The sequence below is a fragment of the Suncus etruscus genome, chromosome 4 (assembly GCF_024139225.1).
Source record: "Suncus etruscus isolate mSunEtr1 chromosome 4, mSunEtr1.pri.cur, whole genome shotgun sequence".
Taxonomy (NCBI): Eukaryota; Metazoa; Chordata; class Mammalia; order Eulipotyphla; family Soricidae; genus Suncus; species Suncus etruscus.
The window spans coordinates 134232039-134254439 of NC_064851.1; the positions used below are offsets into that span (position 1 = coordinate 134232039).

At 36.0% G+C, this 22401-nt stretch overlaps 1 non-coding gene across 1 annotated transcript; it reads left to right on the forward strand.

Annotated features, from left to right (window-relative positions):
* Positions 1–21834: 21834 nt before the first annotated feature.
* Positions 21835–21995, forward strand: LOC126008086 (U1 spliceosomal RNA). The gene has a single exon (XR_007495498.1). It is a non-coding gene; the product is annotated as a U1 spliceosomal RNA (small nuclear RNA).
* The last annotated feature ends 406 nt before the right edge of the window (positions 21996–22401 follow it).

Consider the following 22401-nt stretch of genomic DNA (forward strand, 5'->3'; position numbering starts at 1 on the left):
GTCATTGAGGAAAACATAGGAAAACCACTCAAAAACTTATATCTCAAAAATGTCTTTGATGATAGAATGCCAACGGCAAGAGCTATAACATCAAATCTAAATAAATGGGACTACATGAAACTAAAAATTTTCTGTATGGCAAAAGAAACACAAGATAAAACTAGAAGACAGCTAAGAAAAGGGGAAAAAGAATTTTTCACTCAATACGTCTGATAAAGGTTTGATATCTAGGATATACAAATAAATCACTAACATGGACTATTGCATCCTACCAGATTCAGCTTCATAAGGACCCCCAGATCAAGGACACTCACTACCTGATCCCTTCCTGCTACTAACCATTTCTCAGACTCAATAAGACCATGCTGTGGGATGAAAATGTGCTCTGGATTTTATCCCCTCCATCCAAAACTATTTTAAAAGACTTAATTGGGAATCTATGTTTTATTTGTATGTTTAAATTCTTAATAGTTATACCTCTTAATGTATTTATTTCAAAATGTAAAGGTATCCGCCTTTATCCTTTTTTTTTCCCATTTGCTTGTTTTGGTTGTGCTTAGTACAAAATTCTAGTAGAAAAGTTTTGCTTGGCATAAAAGCTCAGGTCAAAGCCAGAGCACAGAGATTGTATAGTCTGTCATTTTTACCCCCAAACTCACCAACAATGTACTATTTCATCATTCTCTTTTGCATAGGCACATTAAAATGGGGAAATCTTATGTGCAGAATCAAACTCTTATCTAAGGAGCCATTAATTCTATAATACAGGGGAGCCTCCCACTCTGAACATTTGTCATGGGATTCAATTTAGACCTCATGTGATCAGACATAGACTGTCCAACCCAGCACCTTGGGTCTCAACCTTAGAACTGACACAGATCCCTGCAACAACACTTGGAATAAAACTTCCCCCAGGGGAGTCCTGAATGCTGATCTAGCACCATCTTGCACCAACCTAGGTACATATAACATCCTGACGGTGAGGAAACAGCAACAACTTGATTGAAGGGCAAATGCCCTACATCATCACCTAACAGTGAGATTAAATTAGAAGACACTCAGTCCTTTGATCTGTGCAAAAACCAAGATATCTAATTACAGAAGATAGACTTTGAATGTCACCCCATCCCCTATCTTCCTATGTAACCTTATGTGATGGTAAGACCAGCCCATTTCTGGGAGGGGTCTATAGAAGGGAACAAAAAAGAGTTGCCACAGTGATGTAAAGGGAGATTCAGGGAGAAGCAGCAAGTGAGGCCTACAGGAGAGAGATTTATTAGGGACAGGTTTGAGTAAAGGACTACTTATGGAGCCCAGCTCAAGGACACTACCTGATCCATTACTGCTTCAAATAATTTCTCAAATTTAACAAGACCACGGCGTGGGATGAAAATATGCCCACAAGAATATATCAAAAGAGGGGCTGGTGAGGTGGCGCTAGAGGTAAGGTGTCTGCCTTCCAAGTGCTAGCCATGGAAGGACCGCGGTTTGATCCCCCGGCATCCCATATGGTCCCCCCAAGCCAGGGGCAATTTCTGAGCGCTTAGCCAGGAGTAACCCCTGAGCATCAAATGGGTGTGCCCCTCTCCTCCAAAAAAAGAATATATCAAAAGAATTAATGGGGATGCCTATATTTCATCTGTATGCTTAATAACTCTATAATAATACCTCCTAGTCAGTGGTAAGGCATTTGCCTTGCAAGTAGCCAAACCAGGACCAATGGTGGTTTGAATCCTGGTATCCCATATGGTCTTCAAGCCTGCCATGAGTGATTCCTGAGTGCTGAGCCAGGAGAAATCCCTGAGTGCCGTCGGGTGTGGCCCCAAAAGAAAACCAAAAAAAATTCAGACTCAAACACCAAACCCAGAGTCAATGACAACAGAATTGATACCCAATCTACCAAAAGCTATATACAGGAGGGGAGCAGTTAACACTAGCAGACCGGGTGGAGGGCAGAGAGAGAGATATGGGATGTATGCTGGGAGTAGGGGTAGAGGGAGGACAACACTGGTGGTGGGAATGGCCCTGATTTATTGGCACCATGTACCTTAAATATTACTGTTACTGTGAAAGATTCGTAACTCACTTTGGTCATAATAAAAATCATTTAAAAAATAAAAATTATTCCTGACTTAGCTAGGGAACACTACTATGATACTATGTTTCATATCAAAATACGTTTATACATATACATAAAAGCCTTTGTAACAAAAAAGATTATATGCTAAAAACAATGCTGTCTAGTGTACTATTAACTGGAATTGTGACACAGTGGTACAGACGTAATTTAGAATATCTGTATAAATTTTAAAAAGTAAGGAAAGACAATATAGGTAGCAGATGGAGAGAGATTTAAGAATGGTGACAAGAATAAGAAACTTGGAAACATCTTTTATGGACGTGTTCTGCATGCATTTATGCTACAGTAAGCATGTTGCTATATTTTATAAGTGTTCTAAGTAAAATGTTATAAGATTGCTCTATCATTAATCTTAATTTTGTCAATGTAGGGAACAGTTGACCTTGACATTATCACTAGACCAAGATAATATTTCTCACTCATAATATCCCAAGGGAATACTAGAAATTCAAGTCTACTGAAAGTTGGAAGAAGATCAACAAAGGACTGCCAACTGTAGTAATTGGAATTTTCTTAATTTCACAATAATAGATGCCCAGAAAAATATTGATTGCTTGGCACATGTTTGCTCACTGGCCAAATAACTCAGGGATTGTTGCCAAATTGGTTGCTTCAGACTCATCTGATTCATTTTTCTACCTCAACCTGTGGAGTTTTTGTTTTACTTTTCTGATAGTTATTTAATAAAGAGCTTCCCATGTAAACACATTTTTATAAATATTGTAAAAATAAGCAAAAATGGGATTTTGGGGGTAAAAAATATGCGTATCAGATTAAACAAGAATGTGTGTTGAAAATATTAAACTGTTTTAGACATGGTTTAGAGTTATAATTTCATATTGTCTGTTTAATTTCTATTAAGTTTATTTATCAATATTTCTATAAAAGTTGTCCCTTTATTTGTAATTAGTCTTACATATGGTTCATGATGATATCATTTTGTCTAATTTCCAGATTAAAAATTTATCTCAACAGAAAAATATCTGATTTTTTTGTGTGTTTATATGTTGGACTTGTTTACAGAAACAAAATCTTCTATAGTTAAAAAGCAAACAGCCCCACTCCCAAACCCCATTGTCAGCAGGCTGACCTATTTTGATTTGAACTTCTCTATTCTAAGGCATGTTTACCTTGTATAATGAGCCCATCCTCTCCTTTTTTTTTTTTTTTTGCTGGCTTGCTTCCCTATTGTCACCACCAACCAACTGCAGATAAGGTTTAGCAACTAAAATTGGTATAAGGTCTTCATTTAGAGTTTTTCATTCAGAGTTCTTTTATATAAACAGAAAAGTAGCTTCAACTGATTTTGCAGCATCTTTACTCTTCTTATTACTATGATAATACACACACACACAAATAAATAAAATCACCTATTGTGTTTCATACATCCCCCAAAACCTACCTATTTTAGAGATGTTATGTGGTTTGAAGTGTAGGTTCTAGAGTAGAACTGACAGAACTCAAATTCTGATGTTGCTGTTAGCTGATTGACTTTAGGGAAATGACTTAATATCTTTAAAATATAAGCCCAGAAACTCTAAGAGGGGTATTAAAAGAGTTCCTCTTTTATAAAATTGTTTAGAAAATAAATTAGCAATCATGCAAAGAAAGTATTAGTGTTGTCTCTAGCTTTGTAGTATATGCTCAATTAATATTATCCCTGTCATTTAAGAAAGTAATTTTTATAGATATTATTAGTAAGCTATAAGACTTAATCTTTGCAAAATATATACTTCATGAGTTTTATATATTAACAACTATGTAGTCCATCATTCTAAAGCCATGCCCTGGTATACTGACAGCCATTTGCTATTATATCATATCCTCATTACTTATCTTTCTAGATTTGGCCTTTCTTAATAGTTACCATAATTAGTATCATGAAATATGTAGCTTTGGTCAGACTTCTTTCACTTGGTATATTGTTTTCAAGATCATCATGTTGTAATAGGAAAAGGTATTTCATAATACCTTTTATACCATAATAAATAAGACATACTTCATTTAAAGCCCTTGGCCTGAAACATATTTAGAAACTGACTGCAGAGCTATTGCATGATCCTAGATTATTCTTTTTAAAAGAAAACATTATATATGTGCAGTGAACTTTATTTTATTATACATTTTAGAAGAAACCAATATATATGTGCCATAAACTTCCTTGTATTACTTAAAAGTGGTCCTTGAACTTCCTTGTATTACCTGAATATGTGCCTCATATGCACATCATCAGATATCAATGGATTCTACCCCCAAATACCTTTCTACATTGTCCTCCAATCCTGTACCCAACCTTTGATGGAAAGGAAATAGGTCACTCTGGCAGTAAGAGGAAAGAGATTTGTCTTATATTGGATGTCATGGAGCCTTGTGGCCATGACAGTTTGATACATATTATAATGATCTTGTCTTGTCTTTTCTCCTTTCTGTAGGACTAGCATTGTTGTTACCACCACATTATGTCTACCTTCATGAAGGAGAAATTATCAATGAGACAGTGAGCTAAGTCTGAAGCTTACACTTTTTAGTGAATTATAATTTATGATATTTGTCATCTTTCAGTCAGTGAGAGTCTTCATTTTGGTTTGATCTCTGAATTGTCCAGATTCATGGTTAATAGATGAGAACATGTAGAACAGGAAAGAGATATAACATTGTTATAGTTAATATTTCTATTGTATATCATAATAGTGACTGGGATCATTTATACAATGTTTAAATATATTGACATTCAGCTTAAAGTGGTGTTGAAATTTATAAAAATAATTGCAGACGCTTAACATTTTTCTGGACTGATAAGAGGATTAGGAATAAAATCGGAGTTCTTCCCATCTTAGGTTATCTGTCAAGACTTCCCTCAAACATTAGGGTATTGAAACCAGAACTGCTTATGCCATGTTCATTGGCCTATAAAATGAGCAGCTTGGTTATCTGTCTGAATTCAGTGATCCAAAGCATAAGTAGCATCAAAGCTGAAAACATGACTGTAACATCGGTGGACTTGTCAGAAAGGGCCTAAGGGGATCTTGCACTGATGTGAACCTACCCTGTTTCAATCAGACAGAGCTAAGACACTGAAGCAGAAATGGGACCCAGATGATGTTTTAAAGACTGTAGCTGTCTTCTTTCCAATTTCCATTCCTTAAGGTCGACTGTACAGTGTCTTTCAATTTATTTTTTTAAATTATCTCAATAGTTTTCTTCTTGATTTTATTCTTGTCTCAGAAAAGCCTTTAACAAATGGAATTATATTCAGTGCAAGTTGGGAGTTTGTCCAATTGAATAAACCCTAATCTGATTAGAGACTTTGAAGAGCTAAGGTCTATAAGATGGAGATACTGTCAGGACTGAATTTTTCACAATCTTCTCCCGCTATTCACTGTGCCAAACAGACAGGAGGGGCTGAGAGTGCTTTATCATGCTTCATAATGTCAGCACCACAAAGCTGCATTAGAATTATGTGCTACCATTGAAATCTCAACTTGGAAGTTGATGTCTGAGATGCAACCACTTATATAAACCTCCATAGCATTTTAATAAAGGTGGAATGTTTAACATATTAAGAGACATTTAAAGACTAGTGATATGTTTCAGTTATATATACACAAATCTTGCATGTTTAGGAAAATGTTTCCTATGTAATAGATTAAGGGAACATAGTAGAAGAATACAACTTGGATATACATATCTGAGGTTGAACTACATTTTAAAAAGACTACATTGACTTGTTGCTTAAGCTGTTTTATATCATTCATGAATTAATAACTTTAAAATATGTTGATTAATCTAATACAGATCTATAAGTAAAAAGGACTGTCAATGACATGTAAATAAATTTATATTTCTTTTTTATATTACTTTATTCCTGGCTTTTGGGCAATTGTACTCAGGACTAACTATTGGCTCAGTGTTCAGGAATGACTCCTGGTGTGGCTCCATTAGACCATATCAGAGTAACATGGAGCAAAGCCAAGTCAGACAGGTGCAAGGTAAACACCCTATCCTTTGTTCTATTGTTCTTTCCCCATAAAGTTATTTAATACTTTTAAATATAGTTTAGGTATCATAGTTACAATAGTACTAAAATTTATTTTATTGTATCTCTCTACCATAAAAGTGCCTGAGAACCTTCATACTTCTGTATGGCACCTCTAACTTATCTCTTCATTCTCTTTCCACTTTTTGTTAATCAAAATTTTATAATCTAAGGCCACAAGTTATTGCCTTTCAATATGTCTAAGCCCTGATTTTGTATTTTAATTTAATTAAAAATCATAATTTAAAAAGTTGTTGATAATGAATTTAGGCATGTAATATTTCAATACCCAGTTATAGATATTTGAATTTTAGGCATATAATATTTCTTTTTTTTTTTTTTAATTTTTTTTAGGGACTATTTCAGTTTTATTTTTGATATGTTTATGTATCTTTTTTTTTCTTTTTTTTTTGTTTTTCTTTTTTTGATCCCATCACCAGTGCAACATTCCCATCACCAATGTCCCAAGTCTCCCTCCTCCCCACCCGACCCCCGCCTGTACTCTAAACAGGTTCTCAATTTCCCTCATACATTCTCATTATTAGGACAGTTCAAAATGTTGTTATTTATCCAACTAAACTCATCACTCTTTGTGATGAGCTTCCTGAGGTGAGCTGGAACTTCCAGCTCTTTTCTCTTTTGTGTCTGAAAGTTATTATTGCAAGAATGTCTTTCATTTTTCTTAAAACCCATAAATGTGTGAGACCATTCTGCGTTTTTCTCTCTCTCTCTGACTTATTTCACTCAGCATAATAGATTCCGTGTACATCCATGTATAGGAAAATTTCATGACTTCATCTCTCCTGACAGCTGCATAATATTCCATTGTGTATATGTACCACAGTTTCTTTAGCCATTCGTCTGTTGAAGGGCATCTTGGTTGTTTCTAGAGTCTTGCTATGGTAAATAGTGCTGCAATGAATATAGGTGTAAGGAAGGGGTTTTTGTATTGTATTTTTGTGTTCCTAGGGTATATTCCTAGGAGTGGTATAGCTGGATCGTATGGGAGCTCGATTTCCAGTTTTTGGAGGAATCTCCATATCGCTTTCCATAAAGGTTGAACTAGACGGCATTCCCACCAGCAGTGGATAAGAGTTCCTTTCTCCCCACATCCCCGCCAACACTGTTTATTCTCATTCTTTGTGATGTGTGCCATTCTCTGTGGTGTGAGGTGGTATCTCATCGTTGTTTTGATTTGCATCTCCCTGATGATTAGTGATGTGGAGCACTTTTTCATGTGTCTTTTGGCCATGTGTATTTCTTCTTTGTCAAATTGTCTGTTCATTTCTTCTCCCCATTTTTTGATGGGATTAGATGTTTTTTTCTTGTAAAGTTCTGTCAGTGCCTTGTATATTTTGGAGATTAGCCCCTTATCTGATGGGTATTGGGTGAATAGTTTCTCCCACTCAGTGGGTGGCTCTTGTATCTTGGGCACTATTTCCTTTGAGGTGCAGAAGCTTCTCAGCTTAATATATTCCCATCTGTTAATTTCTGCTTTCACTTGCTTGGAGAGTGCAGTTTCTTCCTTGAAGATGCCTTTAGCCTCAATGTCCTGGAGTGTTTTACCTACGTATTGTTCTATATATCTTATGGTTTTGGGGCTGATATCGAGGTCTTTAATCCATTTGGATTTTACCTTCGTACATGATGTTAGCTGGGGGTCTAAGTTCAATTTTTTGCAAGTGGCTACCCAGTTTTGCCAACACCACTTGTTGAAGAGGCTTTCTTTGTTCCATTTAGGATTTTTTGCTCCTTTATCAAAAATTAGATGATTGTATGTCTGGGGAACATTCTCTGAGTATTCAAGCTTATTCCACTGATCTGAGGGCCTGTCTTTATTCCAATACCATGCTGTTTTGATAACTATTGCTTTGTAGTAAAGTTTAAAGTTGGGGAAAGTAATTCCTCCCATATTCTTTTTCCCAATGATTGCTTTAGCTATTCGAGGGTGTTTATTATTCCAAATAAATTTCAAAAGTGCCTGGTCCACTTCTTTGAAGAATGTCATGGGTATCTTTAGGGGGATCGCATTAAATCTGTACAGTGCTTTGGGGAGTATTGCCATTTTAATGATGTTAATCCTGCCAATCCATGAGCAGGGTATATGCTTCCATTTCCGCGTGTCCTCTCTTATTTCTTGGAGCAGAGTTTTATAGTTTTCCTTGTATAGGTCCTTCACATATTTAGTCAAGTTGATTCCAAGATATTTGAGTTTGTGTGACACTATAGTGAATGGAGTTGTTTTCTTAATGTCCATTTCTTCCTTATTAGTATTGGTGTATAGGAAGGCCATTGATTTTTGTGTGTTAATTTTGTAGCCTGCCACCTTGCTATATGAGTCTATTGTTTCTAGAAGCTTTTTGATAGAGTCTTTGGGGTTTTCTAAGTAGAGTATCATGTCATCTGCAAACAGTGAGAGCTTGACTTCTTCCTTTCCTATCTGGATTCCCTTGATATCCTTTTCTTGCCTAATCGCTATAGCGAGTACTTCCAGTGCTATGTTGAATAGGAGTGGTGAGAGAGGACAGCCTTGTCTTGTGCCAGAATTTAGAGGAAAGGCTTTCAGTTTTTCTCCATTGAGGACAATATTTGCCTCTGGCTTGTGATAGATGGCCTTAACTATATTGAGAAAGGTTCCCTCCATTCCCATCTTGCTGAGAGTTTTGATCAAGAATGGGTGTTGGACCTTGTCAAATGCTTTCTCTGCGTCGATTGATATGATCATGTGATTTTTATTTTTCTTGTTATTGATGTTGTGTATTATGTTGATAGATTTACGGATGTTAAACCAGCCTTGCATTCCTGGAATGAAACCTACTTGATCATAGTTGATGATCTTCTTAATGAGGCATTGAATCCTATTTGCCAGGATTTTGTTGAGGATCTTTGCATCTACATTCATCAGCGATATTGGTCTGTAATTTTCTTTTTTCGTAGCATCTCTGTCTGGTTTAGGTATCAAGGTAATGTTGGCTTCATAAAAGCTATTTGGAAGTTTTCCTGTTTTTTCAATTTCATGAAAGAGTCTTGCCAGGATTGGTAGTAGTTCCTCTTGAAAGGTTTGAAAGAATTCATTAGTAAATCCATCTGGGCCTGGGCTTTTGTTTTTGGGCAGACATTTGATTACTTTCTTAATTTCCTCAATAGTAATGGGTGTGTTTAGATATGCTACATCCTCTTCATTCAATCGTGGAAGATTATAAGATTCCAAAAATTTATCCATTTCTTCCAGGTTTTCATTTTTAGTGGCATAGAGTTTCTCAAAGTAGTTTCTGATTACCCTTTGAATCTCTACCATATCAGTAGTGATCTCTCCTTTTTCATTCCTAATACGAGTTATCAAGTTTCTCTCTCTTTCTTTCTTTGTTAGTTTTGCCAGTGGTCTATCAATCTTGTTTATTTTTTCAAAGAACCAACTTCTGCTTTCGTTGATCTTTTGGATGGTTTTTCTGGTTTCCACTTCATTGATTTCTGCTCTCAGCTTTGTTATTTCCTTCTGCCTCCCTATTTTTGGATCCTTTTGTTGAGCACTTTCTAATTCTATGAGCTGCGTCATTAAGCTATTCATGTATGCCCCTTCTTCTTTCCTGATGTGTGCTTGCAAAGCTATAAATTTTCCTCTCAGTACTGCTTTTGCTGTGTCCCATAGGTTCTGATAAATTGTGTCTCCATTGTCATTTGTTTTCAGGAAGGTTTTGATTTCCTCTTTGATTTCATCTCGGACCCACTGATTATTCAGTATGAGGCTATTTAACTTCCAGGTGTTAAAATTTTTCTTCTGTGTCCCTTTGTAGTTTATATATAATTTCAGGGCTTTGTGGTCAGCAAAGGCAGCCTGCAAAATTTCTATCCTCTTGATATTATGGAGGTATGTTTTGTGTGCTAACATGTAGTCTATCCTAGAGAATGTCCCATGTACATTAGAGAAAAATGTGTATCCAGGCTTCTGGGGGTGGAGTGTCCTGTATATATCTACTAGGCCTCTTACTTCCATTTCTCTCCTCAGGTCTAGTATATTCTTGTTGGGTTTCAGTCTGGTTGACCTGTCTAGTGTTGACAATGCCGTGTTGAGGTCTCCCACAATTATTGTGTTGTTATTGATATTATTTTTCAGATTTGTCAACAGTTGTATTAAATATTTTGCTGGCCCCTCATTTGGTGCATATATGTTTAGGAGGGTGATTTCTTCCTGCTGTACATATCCCTTGATTAATACAAAATGTCCATCTTTGTCCCTTACTACTTTCCTAAGTATAAAGTTTGCATCATCTGATATTAATATGGCCACTCCTGCTTTTTTTTGGGTGTTGTTTGCTTGGATGATTTTCCTCCAGCCTTTTATTTTGAGTCTATGTTTGTTCTGACTATTCAGGTGCGTTTCTTGTAGGCAGCAGAAGGTTGGATTGAGTTTTTTGGCATATAATATTTCTACTACAATTGTCAACTTCTCTCTCCCAGTGTCCCCTTACCCCACCCACTCACTCACCCCATTCCTGCCAGCTTGGCAGGTACATTATTCTGGAAGCAGTAGCTTAAATCTCAGCACTTAGTTTTCAGTGTTGGGTCTTTGTTTTAGATCTATACCTGTACCAATCTCTCATATCACCAGTAAAAATGAAGCCCCAGCACCTGATCACCCAATATTCCCTTTCTTGTCTTCTCCCCCACCCCAGATTTCTTTCTTTCTTTGTCTTCTTCTTTAAACTCTGGGCTAAGGGAATCTAGGCATCCATCCTTTATTATATTACATTTCCTCTTCCAGTTATTGAATATACCACAGGTAAATGAGAAAATCTTTTTTTTTCCTTCCAGAATGTGTTTTATGGGTTCTGGCCAAATCTAAAAGTATGTAATCTACTTTGAATTAACTTTTGTGAGTGATATAAAATATGGGTCTAATTTCATTTCCTTCCATGTGACTCTTCATTTTTCCCAAAACCATTTTGTTCAGTATACTTCCTTTTCTTCATTTTATGCCAGACATTGTTTATCATATTTTAACTGTCATAGCATTCAAAGATTATCTTTGGGCTCTCAATTCTGTTCTGAGAATCTCAGTTCCAGTAGCACACAGTTTTTATTACATATCTTATAGTATAAAGCTCAAAAATACAAAGCCTCCCATTTTCTTTTTTATCCATATGTCTTTGACTATTTGGGGTATTATATAATTCTATACAAATATTAACAGAGATTTTTCTATGTATCAAAAAATGTCACTGCAATTTTGATGAGGAATATATTGACTGAGATTATATTAGCAAGGTATTTTTCTGCTTTGCTTTCTTTTGGGACCACGCCTAGCAGTGCTTGGGGTTTCTCTTGGATCTGCACATGGGACTATCACTCTGCCCTTAACACAATATTTTTTTGAAAAATATTGAAAAGAATACTTTACTATATAAATTTTGTTTTCTTTTACATTGTTACTAAAACAGTTGGTACAGATTTTTTTTTAAAGATAGTTACTTAACTTGTGTTAAAAATTAGCCTTAGGGAGCAGTTTGACACAATGGTAGGGTGTTTGCCTTGCACACGGCTAACCTAGGAGTGATGGCTGTTCGATCTCCTGGCATCTCATATGGTCCCCCAAACCAGGGGCAACTTCTGAGCACATAGCCAGGAGTAAACCCTGAACTTCACCTCTGTTGTAGCCCATAAACCAAAAAAAAAAAAAAAAAGCTTAAGGTTAAAGGGCCAGAGCGATGGCGCATCAGTAGGGTGTTTGCCTTGCACGCAGCTGACCCAGAATGGACTGAGGTTTGATCCTCTAGTGTCCCATATGGTCCCTCAAGCCAGGGGTGATTTCTGAGCATCACTGCCAAATGTGGCCCAAAAAATAATTAAAAATTTAGCTTTAATTTTATACATAAAAGATCAATTTTCAAGAGAACTCTACAGTATTCTAATAAAGGTATTTACTAATGATAGTATCCTAAACATTGTTGGATATGTTTAAAGTCCTAGGTGGCATTTTATATTTCTAGATATTATAGCCAAATAAAGAACTAAAATTTTAGTATTCTAAATTATAATATTGATTAAAATTACTATGTAAATAGAGGAATTTCCAATATGAGATATGGCTTTAGACATAATTTTTTAAAGAAATTAAGATGGGGCAAGAGGGATTTCAAAACCTAGAGATATATCTTGCTAATTGGTCTAGAAAATGGATTGATCCAGCAGTTGTATCAAGTCTATATCACTGACCTTCCATAAAATTGAAATTTACTTCTATCATAATCATATAGAATGTACTTTAGAGCAGGGTAGTTAATTTAATATTTCAATCTATTACTGTGTATGATGAGGTATTGGTGCCATCAGAGAAGCAATGTATTGAGATAGAGTGGGGAATAAGATGTGAGTGGTTTCACCATTTTCAAAATTATGTAGTGAAGAACATAAAGATTTATATCAAATTAATTACTCATCATCCTATCAAATATGAAATGCACTTTCCTTACTTGCTTTGTTCTTTTTCTCTTGGCTTATAAAAGAAATTTAAAGAATCATTTCCCTTCCCTTACTAGATGATGTTAATTTCAAGTGGAACAAAAATATGAAATAATTTCAATTCGATTTCTACCATGTGCTTTTTTGGAAGGGCACACCTGGTGATGCTCAAGGGTTACTTTTACCTATGCAGTCAGAAATTGCTCCTGGCTTGGGAAACCATATGAAACTCTGGGGGATTGGACCATGGTCTGTCCGAGGTTAGCATGTGCAAGGCAAATACCCTAACACTTGTGCCACCACTCTGGCCCCTTTATAGGAGTATTTTTTATCTACTATTTATATTGAAAAAATATGTCAGTTTTAAAGATAATTTTGCTGAAAATACAAAAATCAGCTAATCAACTCAGGTGAAGAGTCATTTTCTACCTCACGAAATATTTTGTTTATTAATAAAGAGCATTTGATTTATTGCTTACAATCAATATTTTGACATTTTGTATTGGACAAATAAGTGTAGGCTCAATTTGATGGAAGTTATGTGTAATGATGCTACTTATAATCAAGTATTACTGTGCCATATGGGATAATAAATTATCAACCTCAAAATTAATAACTGTACTATTAATTTTAGATATAACATACTCGTATTGGAATTTTCTTAGAAATTTGGTTGTTCTGGGTCCTGAGCGATAATGCAGTGGTAGGGTGTTTGCTTGCCTTGCACGCAGCTGACCCAGGAAGGACCTATGTTCGATTTCAGGCATCCCGTATGGTCCCCCAATGCCAAGAGCAATTTCTGAGTGCATAGCCAGGAGTAACCCTGAGTGTCACCTGGTGTGACCCAAACACAAAACAAACAAACAAACAAACAGAAATTTGGTTGTTCCAATTGATGTGAAAAATTTGATTCAAATATCAGCTACTTCTTTGTAGTTGTCATTTTGGTACCCTACAAACACTTCTTCTTTATTTGAATTTTATATACAGTCTTTGAATTTTATAATGCACATTTTTGTCTGTAGATTGTAGCATATTTATCATTTTAGCACATACATTGACCTCCTACATAGGTTATCACCCTATATGAATGCTAAAAGCAGTTCATATGTAGTAATGGTATATGGGAATTTGATGTTTCATTATCACAATTTACAGTATAAGACAGATATCTATGTTTCCACAGATGTACTTTTATTTCTGAAAGTGGCAATCATTCCATTTGTGGGCCATTATTGAACATATGCTCAAGGTAGTTTTCTGATGTAAATTGAATTACCCATAATGAGTTGGTTTGCATGTTAATCTTTAATAGTTTGTCCAATGCCATCACATTTGTATTACTATGAAATTATGATGGTGAATATTATAATTTTTGCTTTCTTTTGCTTTTCTAATATGCAAAAATCAATTTAAATAGAGTACACTTTCAAAATCTATAAAAATGATTTTGATAAAGAAAAAATATTGTTTGTTTCTCTCTCCCACATTTGAACTTTGGGTCAGCATTAGATCAGATTATTAGTAGAAGTCACAATTTCCTTATATACCTGATTGTGACAGCTATAGTGATAGTGACTCTATCACTATCCACATCAGTTCCAAGTCTAGAATTCCATTCAAATATAGTACAAGGATGCTGTCATATCAAGGCATATTATTCATAATAGATTATTTATTAAGTCTTACTGAAAAACTAGAAGTTGATTATGCTTTACTAATTTAGAAAAATATGATTTTAGCATTATACCAACAAAAATTTTATGATGCCATTTTCTAACATTTAGGATTAGTGATTAAAGATTAGTCAATTTCTTATTTTATTAAATAGGATACAGATAGCTGTTATTTGATTATTTTATATTTTAGGATACAAGTATATCTCCTGTGCTTTTAATTTTTATAATGCAGATTTGAACAACCAATATTATTGTTGTTGATGTTTTTGGTTGGAGGGTGGTTTTTAGCATCATACCTGGAAGTGTTCAGGACTTATTTATGGCTCTGTGCTCAGGAATAACTCTGATTTTTGCTTGGGCATTCCATATATGGTACTTTGTACAAACTCAGGTCAGTTCTGTGTTTGACAAGCATTTTACATTCAAATCTGAAGTATTTGACCTATTTTCAAGGGTAGGAGACTGCTTCCTGTAATTTTAGAAATAGCCTTATATTCCATATGTTCTCTTAGAGCAAAATTATTTTTTTTGCATCCAAGTATTTCTTATTATAAACCAATCAAAAAGCTCTAAGCCATAGAAGATAGCTGTTGGTTACATAGTGAGATGTAGTTTTCTAGGCATAGTAGTTCATTTATTCTTTTTACTTTAGTAAAAGATAATGCAGAGGAACTAGCCAAATATGGGTTTCATATTACTAGATTTAGCATATTATTTATCTTCTCTATGTCATATCACTATGTCTGCATAATAATGTTTCTAATTCACTAAATGATTATGATCCTCTTAAGCATCTATATATAATCAATCTTAAAATGCATTTCTGCTGATTCTGCGTATGTTATATAATATATAAACTGGCCTTTAATGAAAGATCTTGATTTTTTTCTTTATTTGAATATCTTGATTACAAATATTATTGTGTTTAAGTTTCAGTCATGTAAAGAACACACCCCTTCACCAGTGCAACATTCCCACCACCAATGTCCCAAATCTCCCTCCATCCCACCCCACCCCACCCCCACCTGTACTCCAGACAGGCTTTCCAGTTGCCTCATTTAGTCACATGCTTATGGTAGTTCTCTGTGTAGTTATTTCTATAACTGCACTCACCACTCTTTGTGGTGAGCTTCATGAAGTGAGATGGAAGTTCCAAACCTCCTGTCATTGTCTCTGAGGATTGTTGCAAAAATGACTTTTATTTTTCTTAAAACCCGTAGATGAGTGAGACTATTCTGTGTCTCTCTCTCTTCCTCTGACTTATTTCACTCAGCATGATAGATTCCATGTACATCCACGTATAGGAAAATTTCATGACTTCATCTCTACTGACAGCTGCATAATATTCCATTGTGTATATGTACCACTGTTTCTTTAGCCATTTCCCTGTTGGAGGGCATGTTGGTTATTTCCAGAGCCTGGCTATTGTGAATAGTGCTGCAATAAATGTAGGTGTGAAGAAGTTTTTTTTTTTTTTTTTTTTTTGTATTCTTGTGTTCTTAGGGTATATCACTAGCAGTGGAAGAGCTGGGTCAAATGGGAGCTCAATTTCCAGATTCTGGAGGACTCTCCATATCACTTTCCATAGAGGTTGGACTAGACAACATTCCCACCAGCAGTGGATAAGATTTCCTTTCTCTCCACATCCCCACCAATGATTATTCTCATTCTTTGTGATGTATGCCAATCTCTGTGATGTGAGATGGTATCTCATCATTGTTTTGATTTGCAACTCCTTGATGACTAGTGATGAAGACCATTTTTTCATGTGCCTTTTGGCCATTTGTATTTCTTTTTTATCAAAGTGTCTATTCATTTCTTCTTCCCATTTATTGATGGGATTAGATGTTTTTTCCTTATAAAGTTCTGTCAGTGCCCTGTATATTTTGGATATTAACCCCATATCTGATGGGGGTTGGGTGAAGAGTTTCTCCCACTCGGTGGGTGACTCTTGTATCCTGGGCACTATTCCTTTTGAGGTGCAGAAGCTTCTCAGCTTATTGTATTCCCATCTGTTGATCTCTGCTTCCACTTGTTTAGAAAGTGCAGTTTCCTCCTTGAAGATGCCTTTAGTCTCACTGTCATGGAGAGTTTTACCGACGTGTTGTTCTATATACTTTATGGTATCTGGTTTGATATCAAGGTCTTTAATCCATTTGGATTTTCCTTCTTACATGATGTTAACTGGGGGTCTATGTTTGCTTTTTTGCAAGTGGCTAGCCAGTTCTGCCAGCACCACTTGTTGAAGATGTTTTCCCTGCTCCACTTAAGATTTCTTGCTCCTTTGTCAAAAAATAGGTGATTTTATGTCTGGGGAACATTGTCTGAGAACTCAAGCCTATTCCACTGATCCGAGGGTCTGTCTTTATTCCAATACCATGCTGTTTTGATAACTATTGCTTTGTAGTACAGTTTAAAGTTGGGGAAAGTAATGCCTCCCATTTTCCTTTTCCCTAAGAGTGCTTTAGCTATTCGAGGGTGTTCATTGTTCCTGATAAACTTCATAAGTGTTTGATCCACTTCTTTGAAGAATGTCATGAGTATTTTTAAGGGGATCACATTAAATCTGTATAATGCTTTGGGGAGCAATGCCATTTTAATGATGTTAATCCTGCCAAACCATGAGCAGAGTATGTGTTTCCATTTCTGTGTGTCCTCTCATATTTCTTGGAGCAGAGCTTTTTTGTTTTCTTTGTATAGGTCCTTCACGTCTTTGGTCAAGTTGAATCCAACGTATTTGATTTTGTGTGGCATTAATGTGAATGGGATTGCTTTCTTGATGTCCTTCTCTTCCCTATCATTATTGATGTATAAAAGGCCATTAATTTCTGTGTGTTAATTTTGTAGCCTGCCCACCTTGCTAAAAGTGTCTATTGTTTCTAGAAGCTTCTTGGTAGAGTCTTTGGGGTTTTCTAAGTAAAGTATCTTGTCATCTGCAAACAATGAAAGCTTGATTTCTTCCTTTCCTATGTGGATTCCCTTGATATCTTTTTCTTGCTGATTGCTATAGAAAGCACTTCCAGTACTATGTTGAAGAGGAGTGGTTAGAGAGGACAGCCTTATTTTGTACCAGAATTTAGAAGGAAGGCTTTTAGTTTTTCTTCATTGAGGATAATATTTGCCAGTGGCTTGTGGTAGATGGCTTTAACTAGATTGAAAAAGGTTCCTTTCATTCCCATCTTGCTGAGAGGTTTGATCAAGAATGGGTTTTGGACCTTATCAAATGCTTTCTCTGCATCTATTGTAATGATCATGTGATTTCTATTTTTCTTGTGGTTGATGCTGTGTATGATGTTAATAGATTTACGATGTTAAACCATCTTTGCATTCCTGGGATGAAACCTACTTGGTCTTAGTATACCATCTTCTTGATGATGCATTGGATCCTATTTGCCAGGATTTTATTGAAGATTTTTGCATCTGCATTCATCAGCAATATTGGTCTGTAATTTTCTTTTTTGTTAGCATCTCTGTCTGATTTTGGTATCAAGGTGATGGTTGGCTTCATAAAAGCTGTTTGGGAGTGTTCCCGTTTTCTCAATTCATGGAAGACCCTGGCTAGGATTGGTAGTAGCTCCTCTTGAAAGATTTGAAAGAATTCACTAGGAAGTCCATCTGGGCCTGGGCTTTTCTTTTTGGACAGATGTTTGATTACAGTTTCAATTTCCTCAGTAGTGATGGGGGTGTTTAGATATGCTACATCCTCCTTACTTAACTGTGGAAGGTTATAAGTATCCAAGAATTTTTCCATTTCTTCTAGGTCCTCATGTTTAGTAGCATAAAGTTTCTCAAAGTAATCTCTGATTACCCTTTGAATCTCTGCGATATCTGTCATGATCTCCCCCTTTTCATTTCTAATACGGGTTACCAGGTTTCTCTCTCTCTTTCTTTGTTAGTTTTGCCAGTGGCCTATCAATTTTGTTTATTTTTTTCAAAGAACCAACTTCTGCTTTTGTTGATCTTTCGGATTGTTTTTTGGTTTTCCACTTCATTGAGTTCTGCTTTCAACTTTGTTATTTCTTTCTATCTCCCTATTTTTGGTTCCTTTTGTTGGTCATTTTATAATTTTTTGAGCTGTGTCATTAAATTATTCAGGTATGCCCCTTCTTTCTTCCTGATGTGTGCTTGTACTGGTATAAATTTTCCTCTCAGGACTGCTTTTGCTGTGTCCCAGAGATTCTTGGAGTTTGTGTCTTCATTATCATTTGTTTCCAGGAAAGCTTTGATTTCCTTTTTGATTTAATCTCGGATCCACTGGTTTTTCAGTAGCAGGGTATTTAATTTCCAATTGTTAAAGTTTTTCTTTTGTGTGCCTTTGTATTTCACAACTAATTTTAGAGCCTTGTGGTCAGCAAAGGTAGCCTGCAAGATTTCTATCCTCTTGATTTTATGGAGGTATGTTTTATGTGTCGGCATGTAGTCTATCCTGGAGAATGACCCATGTACATTGGAGAAGAATGTGTATCCAGGTTTTTAGGGATGGAGTGTTCTGTATATATCTACTAGTCTTCTTTTTTCCATAACTCTTTTCAGGGCTAGTATGTTTTTGTTGGGTTTCAGTCTGGATGACCTATCAAGTGTTGATAGGGCCGTGTTGAGGTCTCCCAGAATTATTGTGTTATTATTGATGTCTTCTTTTAGATTTGTCTGTAACTGTATAAGATAATTTGTTGGTCTCTCATTGGGTGCATATATGTTTAAGAGTCTGATTTCTTCCTTTTGCACATATCCCTTGATTAGTACATCAGGTCCATCTTTGTCCCTTACCACTTTTTTGAGTATAAAGTTGGTGTCATCAGATTTAATATGGCCACCCCAGCTTTTTTCAGGGTATTGTTTGCTTGGATAATTTTCTTCTAGCCTTTTGATTTTGAGTCTATGTTTGTTCTGACTATTCAGGTGTGTTTCTTGTAAGCAGCAGAAGGTTGGACTCATCTTTTTGACCCATTTTTCCACTCTGTGTCTTTTACTTGGTGAATTTAGTCCATTGATATTGAGGGAGATGATTGTCATAGGATTTAATGTCATCTTTGTAGATAAGTTTGCTGTGTTTGTTGGTGTCTCTTGTCATAAAGTAGACCTGTCATTTTTTCCTTTAAGGCTGATTTTTCATCTGTGAAGTTTCTGAGCTGTTGTTTATCCATGAAGCTATGTATTCTTCCTGCAAACCTGAACGTGAGTCAGGTTGGGTGCAGTATTCTCGTTGAGACATTCATCTCATTCAGTCTTGTCAAAATATCCTACCACTGTCTTCTGGCCTTAAGAGTTTCTTGTGACATGTCTGCTGTAAGTCTTAGGGATCCTTCTTTGAATGCAATTTCCCTTTTTGATCTTGCTGCTTTCAATATTCTATCTCTATCTGTGGGATTTGTCATTGTAATGAGGATTTGTCTGGGTGTTTTTCTTTGGGTCTCTTTTAGCTGGTACTCTTTGGGCATGTAGGATTTGATTGCATGTAGTCTCTACCTCTGGGAGTATCTCTTTAATGATATCTTTAACAGTTGATTTTTCCTAGAGATCTCCTACGTGGGTCTTGGGACCACAATGATTCTTATGATTCTTATGTTTTTTCTGTTGAGTTTATCAAAGACTTCTACTTTCATCTGTTTGCATTCATTGAGTACTTTTTCCATTGCCTGATCATTTGTCTTAAGGTTCTTTTCCAATTTCTTCTGCTGTGTTTAGTATTTCTGCATCTCATCTTCCAGTACTCCAATTCTCTCCCCAGCTGCTGTTACCATGCAGGCAAGGCCATCCATTGAGGTTTTCAGTTGAGTTACTGTGTTTTTCAGATCTGTTATTTCAGTTTAGAGTTTTCTGATTTCTGTCTTTGTGTTCTGTTCAGATCAATCTATGCTTTTTTTTGGTTCTACAAACATCTTCCATATTGCTATTTTAAGTTCCTTATCCAAGAGGTTATTCAGGTGGTTGGAATTTTTTAGGTCATCTGAGCTATTGTCTTCATTATCTGTGCATGGTGTTTGCCTGTGAGGTTTCCCTATTGTCATGCTTATAGTGTGATTTTTTTCTGCTTGTTGTGGTGGGGTTCATTGGTTAGAAAGAGTGTGTGGTCGTCCTCTTATGCGGCCTCTAGATGACTGTTTTTTTTTGGGGGGGTGGGGTGCACTTCCTAGGCCTCTGAGTAGAGCTTCAAGTATTCAGGGAAGTCAGACAAGCAAAGCAAAAAGTTCCCTTCAAGTCCTCAGGGTCATCCAAGGCACAGCAGGAGGGCAAAGCTAGCCAAGAACTCTCTGTAGTAGGCCGGATCACCCACAGGAACACTGATGAAATCCAGACTCAGATGGCTGGAAGCACTATGGCCCAAGATGGCTTCTGCGCCCTTCTGACACCCAGCAGAAACCAGCAGGAATTAATGTGTGTACATCCCAACCCACCTCTGAAGCAGGCAGGATCACTGGTAGGAAAGCTGATGAAATCCAGTGTCAAGCAGCTGAAAATCACATGACCCAAGATGGCTTCTGTGCCTTTCTGACTCCCGGCAGAAACCAGCAGGCAGAAACCAGCAGGAATCAGTGTGTGTATGTTCCAACCCATCTCTGAAGCAGGCAGGATCACCAGCAGGAATGTTGATGAAATCCAGTCTCAGGCAGCTGAAAACCACATGACCCAAGATGGCTTCTGTGCTCTTCTGACTCCTGGCAGAAACGAGCAGGAATCAGTGTGTGTAGATCCCGACCCACCCCTGAAGCAGGCAGAATCACCGGCAGAAAGGCTCATGAAATCCAGTCTCAAACAGCTGGAAACTGCATGGCCCAAGATCAGATCTTGATTTTTTGACAAATTTTTTTTCAAGGAGATGATGTAGAGGTAAAATAAAAAATATCATTTATTTTTTGATTCTTTGCATCAAGGAATTCTTTGTCCAAATGTGGACAGATAAGTGCGATATAAGGCCAACATATAAAAATTATTTGATGTATTTCTTCAAAACTGGGAGTTTGAGAAAAAATACATGTTGAAGCATAGGTGTCTCTAGTCTTCTGTTGTAGTAATAGAGTAACATATGAAAGTACCCTGAAACTTAAATACATTTGCACTCATGTAAATAATTTTAATCTCAATTGAATATATATAACTGCACATATTTATATTTTACATTTGAATAAATTTAGGAAAATTATGTTTAAATTTGATAAAATGTAAAGAAAACTAGATAACTTGTAGCTGAGTGAACTCATAGTCATTTTTCCTCTTGATATTCATTAAAGGAAAATTGTAATTGAATATATTCTCTGATTGGAGTAAGATGCCACTTCTAGATTGTAGCCTATTGTCTTCATCTGCTCTCCTCTAACCTCTGACCTTCATAGCAGTGCTCAAGGGAGTCTAAAGTCTACTCCGTTGGATAATTTGCTAGTTCATTAAAATAAATAAGTTTTTTGGTCTTGTATTTACCAAGTACTCAGTAGAGATGGAAATGGAGCTTGTACGAGGCATTGAATTTGTGGCTTTGTATGTACCCTGACCCCTTCATATAGCCTTTTAAAACATAAATGATTATACTTACCTGGCAGGGGTGATACCATGATCACGAAGGTGGTTTTCCCAGGTGAGGCTTACACATTACATTCCAGATGTGCTGATCCCTGCGATTTCCCCAAATGTGGGAAATGATTGCATAATTTATGGTTGTGGGGGACTGCGTTTCTGTTCTCCCCTGAAAAAAAAAAGTTGAAAAAATAAAAACAAACATAAATGATTTTCCAAGGTTGAAAACCGAGAAAATAAGACACTTGTTTTGCATATGCTTGCAGCTAAGCCCAACACATATCTTCAGCTGAGCACAGAGTCAGGAGCACTACTGTGTGTAACCCACATTCCTCTTAATAATTTAATAATAAAATGAAATTAATGTTACATCTTTTATCAAGTGTCAACAGAACCACTGATTATCTTTGTATAAAATGCTAATAAGTTAATATTTTACAGAAATTCATTTAGTTTATAGTATGTAAAGAAACTTTATGTTTGCTGCACTGATATGTAATTTATATTTATATATGATTGGGATTACTGTATATACTTTGAAGTCATGAATATTTTAACTGTGAGGAATACAGAGAAAG